The following is a 12500-nucleotide window of genomic DNA, read 5'->3' as shown; positions in this document are numbered from 1 at the left end:
AGAGAGAGAGAGAGAGAGAGAGAGAGAGAGAGAGAGAGAGGAGGCAGGTTTGTGGCAGAGAAAATGACCTTGAGCAGCCAGCCTGACATAAAGCTCTCTGTGCCTTCCTCTCGGCTTCCCTCTCAGCCTTCTCTCAACCGCGGTTCGCTCCCTGGAATCCGTGAGCAGACCATTTACATTCTAACTACACGCCGGGTTCTCATCAGGCAAAGTAGGGAGAGTTCTCGTGCTCTTCATGCCCGCTAATATTGTGTGTCTTCCTGGCCGCTGCGAGGCGATGGAGGCGATGGAAGCAATGCAGACGGTGGAGGCGCTGCACTTGGAATTATTTTTTTTCTTTTATGTGTAGGTGGAGGTTTCTTGGCTCTCTCTCTCTCTCTCTCTCTCTCTCTCTCTCTCTCTCTCTCTCTCTCTCTCTCTCTCTCTCTCTCTCTCTCTCTCTGAGTAGTTAGGTTTAATGCAGTGTTGATGGTGTATGATGTACCAGTGATCGTGGTACAAATAATAAGTGAATGGCTATCATTTTAGTAGTAGTAGTAGTAGTAGTAGTACTAGTGGTAGTAGTAGTAGCAGCAGCAGCAGCAGTAACAGTAGTAATGAATAATAATAGTAGTCACTCTTTTATCATACCTTCGCTCCTGCTAAGTTTTTTTTATTTTTTATGAATAATGCTCTAACTGACAGCTCTAATAAATTGCATATGTTATTATTATTATCACTGCTACTACTACTACTACAACTACCACTATTACTACTACTACTACTACTACTACAACAACTACTACTACTACTACTGCGGTTACTGCTTCTACTACTATTGATACTAATACTGCTACCACCACCATCACAATCATACAACAATTTGTTTTTACTTTCTTGCTAATAATATTAATAATAATAATAATAATAATAATAATAATAATAATAATAATAATAACTCTCATTAGCGAAGCCGAAATGACCAGCGATGTGTTTGTCTTTATTGTTCATGTGATTAATGAACAAAGCTAGCGGTGATGGTGGTGGTGGCGGCGGCAGTGGTGGTGGCGGTGTCAGTGGTGGTGGCAGTGGTGGTGGCGGTGTCAGTGGTGGTGGTGGTTGTGGTGGTACTATCGTTGAAGGTTTCATAAAGTATTGGTTTCTGTGTCTTATCCCAAACTATCAAACTCACCATATCTATCTATCCGTTTACAGTCTCTCTCTCTCTCTCTCTCTCTCTCTCTCTCTCTCTCTCTCTCTCTCTCTCTCTCTCTCTCTCTCTCTCTCTCATCCGAGACATTTTCATGTATATTTTTGAAGATACGTTTCATTTATAGCTTTTCAATCATACCTTCCTCTTTTTTCTCTCTCTCTCTCTCTCTCTCTCTCTCTCTCTCTCTCTCTCTCTCTCTCTCTCTCTCTCTCTCTCTCTCTCTCTCTCTCTCTCTCTCTCTCTCTCTCAATTCGCAAAATTCATTCTATATATCCAATAATTCATTTTAATTCTGTAAGTTTTTTTTTCCTCCTCGCTCTCCCTTTCATAACCACCCTTGCACATGACGTAAATTCCCCTTTGTTTTTCAATTACTGCTGTCATCCTTTTCCCCTCACCCTCTTTTTTTTCTTTATTTTACTAGGGATATATATACATTTTTCCCCTCCTTATCCTCACCTTCCCTTTAAAGTGGCCATCTGCAACCCCTCAGATCGCTAATCTAGAAGAGGAGAGAGAGAGAGAGAGAGAGAGAGAGAGAGAGAGAGAGAGAGAGAGAGAGTTTTCTTACTGACCTTCATACATTTTTCCTTGTCGGGACGCAGATTCTCTCTCTCTCTCTCTCTCTCTCTCTCTCTCTCTCTCTCTCTCCTCTCTCTCTCTCTCATGTAACCCCACACGTGATCTGCTATGCTTGACCCAGATACCTTTGCCAAGATATCCATTTTTTTCTCTCTTTCCATCACAATTTTTTTCCCTTTCCCTCTGATGCCATTTCTCTTCCTTCTTACACTCTTAGTAAGAAGTTCAGTAACCTGGTAAATATATTCCTTGTGTTTAGTTTTTTTATTTCTTAAAATTTAAGTGCATTTATTGGCTAAGATGTCGTGTACGTATATCATAGGTAGTAATGTCAACGGTGGCATCATTGGTGGATCAGGGAACTTAACACCTTCAGTATCATGGCGTGTTTCTATATTCATTCTGCTTACTATTTTGGTGATATTATAGAGCATCAGAAACTCATGTGTGTGGCATTAACATAGTGAAGACTCTGGCCATTAATCTTCCGACCTCCATAGACTCTTGCTAATGTCATTGAAATCGTCTAATCTTACACAAATCTCAAAGTAAAAGTGTGTTCCAGTATTGAAGGAGTTAAAACGGAATGTCTCAGAGTACAGTGTGAGTGAGTGTGACTCCACCATACTTGTTTGTTACTTATTTAGTGAAGTGTTTTGTTTTCTTCTTGATGATATTGGAGTCTCTGTTTTCATTCACTTCCCCTATTTTTTTCGTTTTTTTTTTCTTGTTTTATTTTCAGTCTTAGTTCTTGGAGCCTCTATTTTTCCATTCACTTCTTGTTTTCTGCACTTTTCTTTTCTTGTTTTTTTTTCAGACTTATTTCTTGCAGTCTCATTTTTTTCATTCACTTCTTGTCTTTTTTGCCTTTCTTTTTCTTATTCTTTTCAGTCTTACTTCTTGCAGTCTCTCTCTTTTTTCTCATTCACTTCTTGTCTTCTTTATCTTTCTTTTTCTTGCTTTCTTTTCACTCGTTTTTATTTTTTGTATGTTATTCATGGTATATATAATACTAATAACAATTAATCGAACTCTTCCTTATACGCGGTAAAAATCCAATTTGAGTTAGAATTTTAGGGATAAATATTTTTCCTTGATATCCTACACTACCAACAAATGCGAGTCGTTCCCCTCCCCTCACTTCCCCAGAGCTTCTTTATAAATCTCGAGCATCACTTTAGTATTTTTCCTTCGACACTTTCTCTCAACCGGTCATTCATATCCTTCCCTCTTCTGCAGCATAGCATCGACAGCCACCACCACCACCACCACCACCACCTCCACCAACCACAGCATCATCCACCATCTTTAATCTGCACATCAGCTTCCTCCACCTTCGCCTTATCCACTTCGGTAAATTTCCACCAGATTTCCCAAGAGGTCTTGACGTAGTAACCTCGTTAACCTCCACACACACGAGTGACCTTCAGGATAAATACCATCACTTCACGCAGATAAATCTCTTAGCGTCATTACTCCTCACTCACCCGTGTTCCTGTAATGGCTGTGGTTATTTCACTGATAAACGCACGCTATCTCTGTTATTGGCATTTCCATGACCTATGACGTGGGCTAAGTGATCCTCCTCTTTTTCTCTCTCTTTCTCCGACTTCCTGTCTTTCCGCTCTGTCTCTCTCCTTTCTTCCCCGAATATCCTCCGCTTAGTGCTGTCTAGCCTGCAATGCATAGAAAACGGAGGACGATGTTAATATGCATGTGGCTCTCTTCTCCCTTCCGTTGCTTCCTCCGCCTGATAGTTCTGCGTTAGTGGGAATTTGTCTCCGTGACATATATGGATTTTAGGTTTTATGTAAGCAGCTTAAGCCTTGAATGCACTTTATTACTAGTGTTGCTGCTGGTGATGCTACGTTATCCTTGTTATTAGTTGTATCGTTTTCCTTACTGCTATAGTGACTGTTTAGTTTTCAAGGACTCTTCTTTTGTCTGAAATAAATTGCAGGTTTCTTGGTATTGCTGCTGTTGGTGATGGTGTTGTCCTTGTTATTGGTGGTGCTTTTTTTGTTATTATTATTGTTCCTGCGACTGTAAAATTGTGCGTGATTTGTCCCTGTGTTTGAAATGTTTTAGATCTCATTCCCTTGTTTTCCTTGTCTCCTTTTCTTTCTTTTATTCTTATTATACGTGGTTAGTCTTCCCATGTTTCATTGTTAAGGGTTTCCAGTCTGTTATTGAGGGCCATTTTCTTCCCCCCTGTTCATTCATACCATGCATGGAAAAATGTGAACGCCAATACGTTTGTTCATCTTTAGTGGCTTTAACTCGTGGAACAAATAACTATCATACTCTCCTTTTGTGTGGCTTGCTTTCTTTTCCATTTACGACTTGCTCATTGTCAGTATTTTATTTCAGTGTAAAGGGAACAGAGACACGGGATTAAACACAGCAAGCCAGACAGACATACAGATGCGCAGGTACACACACTCACACGCACACTCTCACACACACACACACACACACACACACACACACACACACACACACACACACACACACACACACACACACACACACACACACACACAGACACTCTCTCTCTCTCTCTCTCTCTCTCTCTCTCTCTCTCTCTCTCTCTCTCTCTCTCTCTCTCTCTCTCTCTCTCTCTCTCTCTCTCTCTCTCTCTCTCTCTCTCTCTCTCTCTCTCTCTCTCTCTCTCTCTCTCTCTCTCTCTCTCTCTCTCTCTCTCTCTCTCTCTCTCTCTCTCTCTCTCTCTCTCTCTCTCTCTCTCTCTTGTCTGAAGATCTCTTGGAATAATACAGGAGCACAAAATGAGAATCGTTTTTCTTTTCTTTCACTTGGAACTTGTAAGAATCTTTGAGTCTGGATTTATTTTTGGGCTTTTGACGTCTCCGAAGTTGTTCTAAAGAATCTCTCTGGTACTGCTTTAAACACTAACGTGTATTTTAATTCATGGATTACTTGGTATAATCTATTTTTTCTATTATTTGCCATTTTTTTATTGTTCTGTTAATTTTGTTTATTTGACAACGTAGAAATAGTGCCATTTTTAGTTATTAGCCAGCCAGCTGGGCTGCATTTTACATGCCTCTAAACAACTTCAATCACTGTGCCTGTTCATGGCTTCTTCCAACTATTTGTAATTCATCAGTGAATAGAATCCCTTTTATATTAGAAGTTGCTACCTCTCATTCATCAACATAGCATTTGTTCATCGTTACCTATCTAGTACCAATTTACAAAACAATAGATATCTAAAGTCTTTTTTCTTACTTAACAAATTCATGACTCACAATGAATTAAGTCTCAGCCACTAATGACATGACGTAAATGCTCCTTAACTAACTGCTCGTAATTCTTTCCAGCATAGATCAACCAGTGAATGATCTCTCTAGCCACCAACCAACACCTGAAGTGCTCTTTATCTTACTTAATCTCACGTGAAAACTCTACCACGTATTTCTTAGTGAACATATCTTTCGCTCTTCATTGAGTTGTTCCATTAAATTTAAAACACATATATATATATATATATATATATATATATATATATATATATATATATATATATATATATATATATATATATATATATATATATATATATATATATATATATATATATATATATATATATATATATATATATTTACAACTAATCTCATTTGGCTTCGTCTGCTTCGCTTCAGAAATCAGACAATAATTAGTATTTTACTTCCTTTTCTTAGTCTTTTATTTTACTACGATAGTGTTGCGTTAGACCTCAAGGCTCTGTTAGAGAGAAAATCCCTTAACCTTATTTGAAATAGGAAGTAGAAAAAAAAGAAAAAAAATAAGTAAAAGGTTAGATGTACTAGTAAGCATGAGTGTGTGCATTTGTGAGGATTAATTCACCTGTCACATCTTTACATCCTCAAACAAAGGGGCAATTACATCCATGAATTTAGCAAAAGTGGGTCACGAAGAGTTTGTTCACCTCTACTCCTCCAGGATATATTATTAGGACTTCCTTTTCCAGAAGTTTGGGACACATTGCGTTTCCTATTGTTATGTACACGATATCTCTCAGTATATAAGGAATGTTGTCTCATTATCTCTTTTCTTTAATATACTGATATATATGCGAATGTAAATGACGTGCAATTAGTTTGTTTTCAGGAAAATTCCAGGCGTGTTTCCATTAACATACCGACACGGAAAGACAGAAGAACGCACAGACAGATAAGACAAAGAAATGGACTGGCAAACAAAAGGTCTGGTAAGAAATACATACATTCATCAATAAACAGACGAACAGGAACATAATAGTGCATTAACATTATTCATTGGTTTTTTTTTCGGAAGTCAGATGTATAGCCGTATGCATAAATAAGGAGACAAAAAAAAAAAAAAAAACAGGTAAGTAGACAAGATGATAATAACAAACTCACAGAGAGGCGAAGAGGAACGTAGCATACAAAAACACTGACATCTTGTTGACCAATATCAATCCTGAAAGTAAGTACCGTAAAAAAGAAGGAAAGAAAGGAAGAAAAAAAGACACATCAGAAACAACGATTCTAATTAACATACTATATCACGTACTTTCTTTTCTTTTCTTTACAAACTGAATATCACCTTTAAAGAATTGTTCTACATCTTTTCGTCAACATTTTCATCAAGACTCGGGCTGCTCTAATAATAATAGTCACTAACGCTCACTGGCCGCTGTGGCACGCAAGGCCTCACGTACACAGCCTTCCTTGCTCACACCGTCACGTAACAAGGGACAAGTGTGGCAGGAAACTCGCGCCTGAACAAGTGTCACGTGCAGGTAAAGAAAAGGAACGAATACTTACGTGCTAATAAGTGCACGTGAGGACGACTGGTGCAGGAGGGGAGGGTATGGACGCCACGACCGGCAGAAAATTGGTGGCAAACTTACCTGGAAAGGAAAAAGAAAGGTTAGGGTTACATTGGAACTCATTTTTGCACTTAGTTTTTTTTTTTTATTTATGATGTGAAATGTTGCACGATCCTAATAAGTAAAGTAGATGTTCGTAGAGAGTATCTTTTATTCATCCTGTGAATTATTACTTGTTGCTAATAAGAAAAATATGTATTTCCTGAGCAAAGTTTCATTTGGGTTGTGAATTATTGCAGACTTCCAATAAGAGAAATGTGAGTGTGTTGCGCTGCGCTTTTCATTATTGCGTGAGATATGACACCATGTTCTTTTATTAATGCTGTAAAACACTGCTCGTTCCTAATGAGAAAAATATGTATGTTAGAGAGTATGCTTTTACTTATGCTGTGAAATATTGCACTGAACTGATCATAGTGAAGAAAGGAATTTATTGACGAAGCTCAGCAGTAGTTAAAAATATATATATATATATATATATATATATATATATATATATATATATATATATATATATATATATATATATATATTGTTGGAAAGACAAGATAGAAGAAAGTATATCATTATTTTATTATATTGTCAGTAGTCAAAAAAAATCTATTGCAAAAAACAAGATAGAAGAAAGTATATCATTATTTCATTATATTGTCAGTAGTAAAAAAAATCTATTGCAAAAAACAAGATAGAAGAAAGTATATCATTACTTCATTTTATTGTCATCTCATAAAGTCCCTCGTATCACTTTTTTTTTTCTGTCGATCCCTTGCCTGCTTTACAGTTTCATTTTTTTTTTCTTTTTTTCACATTCCCATTGTCTTGCATGCGAGCTTTACACAGAACATTTTCGTCACTGTGACACACACACACTCTCTCTCTCTCTCTCTCTCTCTCTCTCTCTCTCTCTCTCTCTCTCTCTCTCTCTCTCTCTCTCTCTCTCGTCACACAAACACAAATATTTCAGCTACCTGCATTTCAATCCTCTATGTATTTGTCCTTCTTTGTCCTTCCCTGACCCCCTCTTACTAGTCTTCCTCCTCCCTTCCCTTCATTTTCCCTTCCTTTTATGTTGTTCATTCCCCTCGCGTTGCTCCTCCTCCTCCTCCTCCTCCTCCTCGTCATTTCGGTAATTACCTCCCCCATGAACAGCGTTTGGAATCAATATTTCAAGAGGTTTTTATTGTCTTTTTTTGCTCAGCATGAACGATTGAGAGGTAGAAAGCAGGGGGGGGTGGTCTCTCTCTCTCTCTCTCTCTCTCTCTCTCTCTCTCTCTCTCTCTCTCTCTCTCTCTCTCTCTCTCTCTCTCTCTCTCTCTCTCTCTCTCTCCCCACCCTTTTTTCCCTATTCTTTTTTTTTTTCGTCCTTCTTTGAGCATTTCCCAAGACCTGCATGACTTCGCTATTTTTTTTTCTCTCTCTCTGTGATCCTGACTTATTTTCCTTTATCAAATTCAATATTCATTCTGGTTTTGTCTTGCCGTGCTTCTCTTGGTTGTGCCTCTGTTCGCTCTCCGTGCATTGGCGAGTCAAAGGAAAAAGAGGGAAAGAGGGAGGGGATACTGCGGGTTCGTTCCTTTGTTGGGTTTCAAACGGGGATGAGTCTCCTGGGTTTTCCATACTTCAGAAGAATCGGTTTTGTGGTGGCCCGTGTGTGTGTGTGTGTGTGTGTGTGTGTGTGTGTGTGTGTAATTGTTCGTTTGCCGGTTTTCGTTTTAGGTAGTGATGGTGTTTGTGTTTTGCAGTGCGCAGGTTTGAGGTTCAGTGCTTCGTTGTTGCTTTCATGTTGTTGTTGGTGTTGTTTTGGTGACACGAGCCCTTCTTTTGGTAAGGACTGACTGACTGACGCAGCTCGGTGGTGTCATTTTCTCTTATCAAATATCCTAACGTGCAATTTTGGGCAATGTTTTATGTGTTTCCTACTACTGACTTACTTTTTCTTTGCTTTAGGTGTATCAGGGAAGGAAGAGAAAGGAGCGCAGGCAGTATTATGGGAGATGAGCGCCGCGTGCGTGCATCGGCTGGAATAAAGCAGCTGAGGTAATAAGGTTCCGCCGCACGACTCGAATGGATCAGCTCCTCGTTAGCCTGACCGCATCAAAACAGCCCAGGCGGCCATCTCCTCCCTGCTAGCTGCCTCTCCGATCAAAGACTCGTTAAGCTCCACACGCTGTTCAGTGCGTTGGGGAAAGCACTTGTCGAGTCGCCGCTACAATTCCCCCTCCCATTTCATCCTAACCTTTCACCAATTTTCTCTCTCACTTCCTTGTCATTGTTTCTCTTCCCCATACAGTCCCTTGATCACCTCCGCGGCAACTCACCCACACCCATCTCAGTCCATCTCACCCTTATCACCATCCTCCTCCTCTTCGTTCTCCTCCTCCTCCTCCTCTGCATCGCGCCATCACTATCAGTATCCCCAGCACCACCATTCCTTCCAGGTCACCATAATCACCAGCGCCCCAGCACCAGCCACCGTTACGGGCTACATTGTTCACTCACTGTAATTTTGAACCCCGTCTCGCCTTTGTGAACCCGTGAAGTCTCCTCCCCTGCCGGTGGTGTGTCCGTCATCTTGGTGCCATTGTGTTTGGTGCGGCAGCGTCATGTCGTGTTTTTGTTTGCTTATTTGTTTTATACAGTGGTCGTTTGTATTGTTGCTTGCTGGCTTGCTAGCTTGTTGGCCTGCTTGTTTTCTTGCTGCCATCCTGACTTCCTCGCAATGGATGAGTGATTGGTGAGGAGGAAAGGAAATGTGATCTCTTATTTTATCGAGAACTGTTTATGTTTTTCTCGTTTCTTTTTTCTTTTCATTTCATCTGTATTTTTTTTATTTGTATAATGCAGCTATGACTGTTTTCAAACGCATTTTATATACTATTCTGATATTTCGTGTGTGTGTGTGTGTGTGTGTGTGTGTGTGTGTGTGTGTGTGTGTGTGTGTGTGTGTGTGTGTGTGTGTGTGTGTTTCACTGTTTGATGTGCTGCAGTCTCTGACGAGACAGCCAGACGTTACCCTACGGAACGAGCTCAGAGCTCATTATTTCCGATCTTCGGATAGGTCTGAGACCAGGCACACACCACACACCGGGACAACAAGGTCACAACTCGTCGATTTACATCCCGTACCTACTCACTGCTAGGTGAACAGGAGCTACACGTGAAAGGAGACACACCCAAATATCTCCACCCGGCCGGAGAATCGAACCCCGGTCCTCTGGCTTGTGAAGCCAGCGCTCTAACCACTGTGTGTGTGTGTGTGTGTGTGTGTGTGTGTGTGTGTGTGTGTGTGTGTGTTTGCGTGCGCGCGCGCGAGTATATGTGTGGGTAGCAAAGTTTTAGCGTACCTCTCTACCCGCTTTAAAAGAATCAATGTAACTACTTTCAAACTAAGGGAGAGAGAGAGAGAGAGAGAGAGAGAGAGAGAGAGAGAGAGAGAGAGAGAGAGAGAGAGAGAGAGAAACTGAGAGACTGACAGACTGAGAGACTGATAGACTGACTAGATAAGAACATAAGAAAAGAGGGAAACTGCAAAAGGCCGCCTGGCCTATACGAGGCAGTCCCTGTGTGTTTAAGCTACCTAATTTCATCTATCATCCCATCCATGAACTTATCTAACCTTCTATCTATTGACTCAGCCCTGACTACATGACCACTTAGACCGTTCCACTCATCAACCACTCTATTTGAAAACCAGTTTCTTCCCATTTCTTTCCTAAACCTGAATTTTTCAAGTTTAAACCCATTATTTCTGGTTCTGTCCCCGCTACTGATCCTAAGAACTACATTCATGTCCCCTTTGTTAAAACCCTTATATCACTTAGATACTTCTATTAGTTCTCCTCTTATCCTACATCTCTCTAAAGAATGCAGATTGAGTTTATTTTCAGTCTCTCTTCATAAGGAATATCCCTCATTACCTGTATCTTTTTAGTCATCCTCCTTTGCTCTGATTCCAACAGAGCTATGTTCTTCCTAAAATGTGGGGACCAGAATTGTACCGCACAGTCAAGATGTGGCCTAACCAACGCCAAGTATTATTTCAGTATTACTTTGGGACTCCTGCTTTTAACACTTCTAAAAATGAATCCCAATACTCTATTCGCCTTATTCTTGGCCTCAATACATGCTTCCTTGTACCGAGATCAGAGCTAACTATGACTCCTAAATCTTTCTCATACTTGGAACTTCCCAGTGCCACGTTATCTCTCGTGTACATATTGCTTGGATTATCTCTACCCACGCTCAGATTTGTCATCTATTTGTCCATTGTTTCATCCTATCCCATTCGGATGCCTGCAAGGCCATGGCATCCGAATCGGACCTAATTAATCTACCTATCTTTGTGTCGTCTGCAAATTTACTCCTGTCACTAGTAATTCCACTCTCCAAGTCGTTGATATATATTAGAAATAATCATGGTCCTAAGACTGAGCCCTGTGGCACCTCACTAACTACTACTCTCCTCTCGGAATTAGATCCAATTATTACTACCTTCTGTCGCCTGTCGTCTAACAACGCTTTAATCCAGCCTAATATTCTACCCTCTATTCTGTGTGTTTTAACCTTTTTTAAGAGCCTGTCAAAGGCTTTACTGTAATCTAAATATAGAATGTCATAATTATCACCCTTATCTGCCGCCTCATAAACCTTACTATAAAAGCTCAATAAGTTTGCAAGACACGACTTTCCCTTCGTAAATCCATGTTGTGTTGTAGATGGAAACGAAACAAAAAACAAGGATGAAAAGAGAGAACGAAGAGGAACACAAGTCGCTGAGAAACAAACGGTATTGGAAGGAAATAGTCACAAAAGACAACATTCAATTCCAATACCAAATGACAAACAGACAGACGGGTTGATGCACATTTTATGAAAGCTAAGTAGGGCGAGATTGGCAGACTGAAGGGACCAGGGAGGGAGCAAGAGGGAATAGGGACGGGATAAGGAAGGTTTGTAGGGGAAAGTAGAAGAGACGTAGATGAGGAGGGAAATAGGGAAGAACAACAAAGGTAAATCAGTTAGTGAAGGGAAAGTTGGTATTTGTATACCGTATCGCTGTCTAAACCTATAACAACACCGGTGTTTTCCAAGGGTCGTATATTTCCCTGATGTCATTCCATTTATAATACATGTAGCCACGATCCTAAAAGCCTTCATCAACACTTACCACTCCTTCATCTCATCCACAATAAACGTCAAAACACCCCTTTCAAAATGTTGGATGTTGTAGTTGTTAGATGTTGTTGATACCATACGTGGGGTTCACGGGATCTTGTTCTTGATTGGTGAACGGTACATCTGAGGGGCGTGTTGCGTGGGTCTAGACACGCCTCCAGGAATTCCTGAAGGGAAATTATAGAGGGCTAGGTCAAAGATAGACGAGAGAGGAAGCAGAGAGGACAACCGCGGCTCTGAGCGGGCCGCCCTCGGCTGCATAGCCGAGGGCAGCATGAACGTTTTGTACTTCAAAATATAACCAGTAAGTGGAGCTATGAGTTGCAATGCAGTGTTTTGAGGTAAATTAGAATGGAGGAGGAATCATGATGGGAGGTTTAGGTATTATTTTAGTGTGGTGTATGTGTATGTACTTGGTTCATAATGACGTCGTTATATACTTGCGTTTACATTTATGAATAAAGGATTTTGTATACAGCTATCTACGTATGTGCATGTGTGTTGTTCTGACGAATAAGTTACATAACATATTTACTTGTGTGTATTCGTGTACGAAGTTAACGTAGTTCCATGTATGGGTACCAAGAGAAAGAGATTCGTTGTGTGAAGTAACTTGTGTGGAAATATCAATATTTGTCATTATATTTCGGTGGTGTTACGTTGTCATTTTTA

General features: G+C 40.2%; 1 protein-coding gene and 1 long non-coding RNA gene across 3 annotated transcripts in view; one reads left to right on the top strand and one right to left on the bottom strand.

The window, feature by feature from the left end:
• LOC123514106 overlaps positions 1-9003 on the top strand; it is a 208321-nt gene extending 199318 nt beyond the window's left edge. Inside the window, exon 3 of the long non-coding RNA XR_006677521.1 lies at positions 8601-9003. This is a non-coding gene — a long non-coding RNA (uncharacterized LOC123514106). The remainder of the gene's footprint in view (positions 1-8600) is intronic.
• Positions 1-12500, bottom strand: part of LOC123514104 (synaptogenesis protein syg-2-like) — a 382484-nt gene that overhangs the window by 259855 nt on the left and 110129 nt on the right. The window lies entirely within an intron of this gene.

The sequence above is a fragment of the Portunus trituberculatus genome, chromosome 37 (assembly GCF_017591435.1).
Source record: "Portunus trituberculatus isolate SZX2019 chromosome 37, ASM1759143v1, whole genome shotgun sequence".
Lineage (NCBI taxonomy): Eukaryota > Metazoa > Arthropoda > Malacostraca > Decapoda > Portunidae > Portunus > Portunus trituberculatus.
The sequence above is the reverse complement of the archived record's forward strand: the minus strand, read 5'-3'. Positions and strand labels throughout refer to the sequence as shown.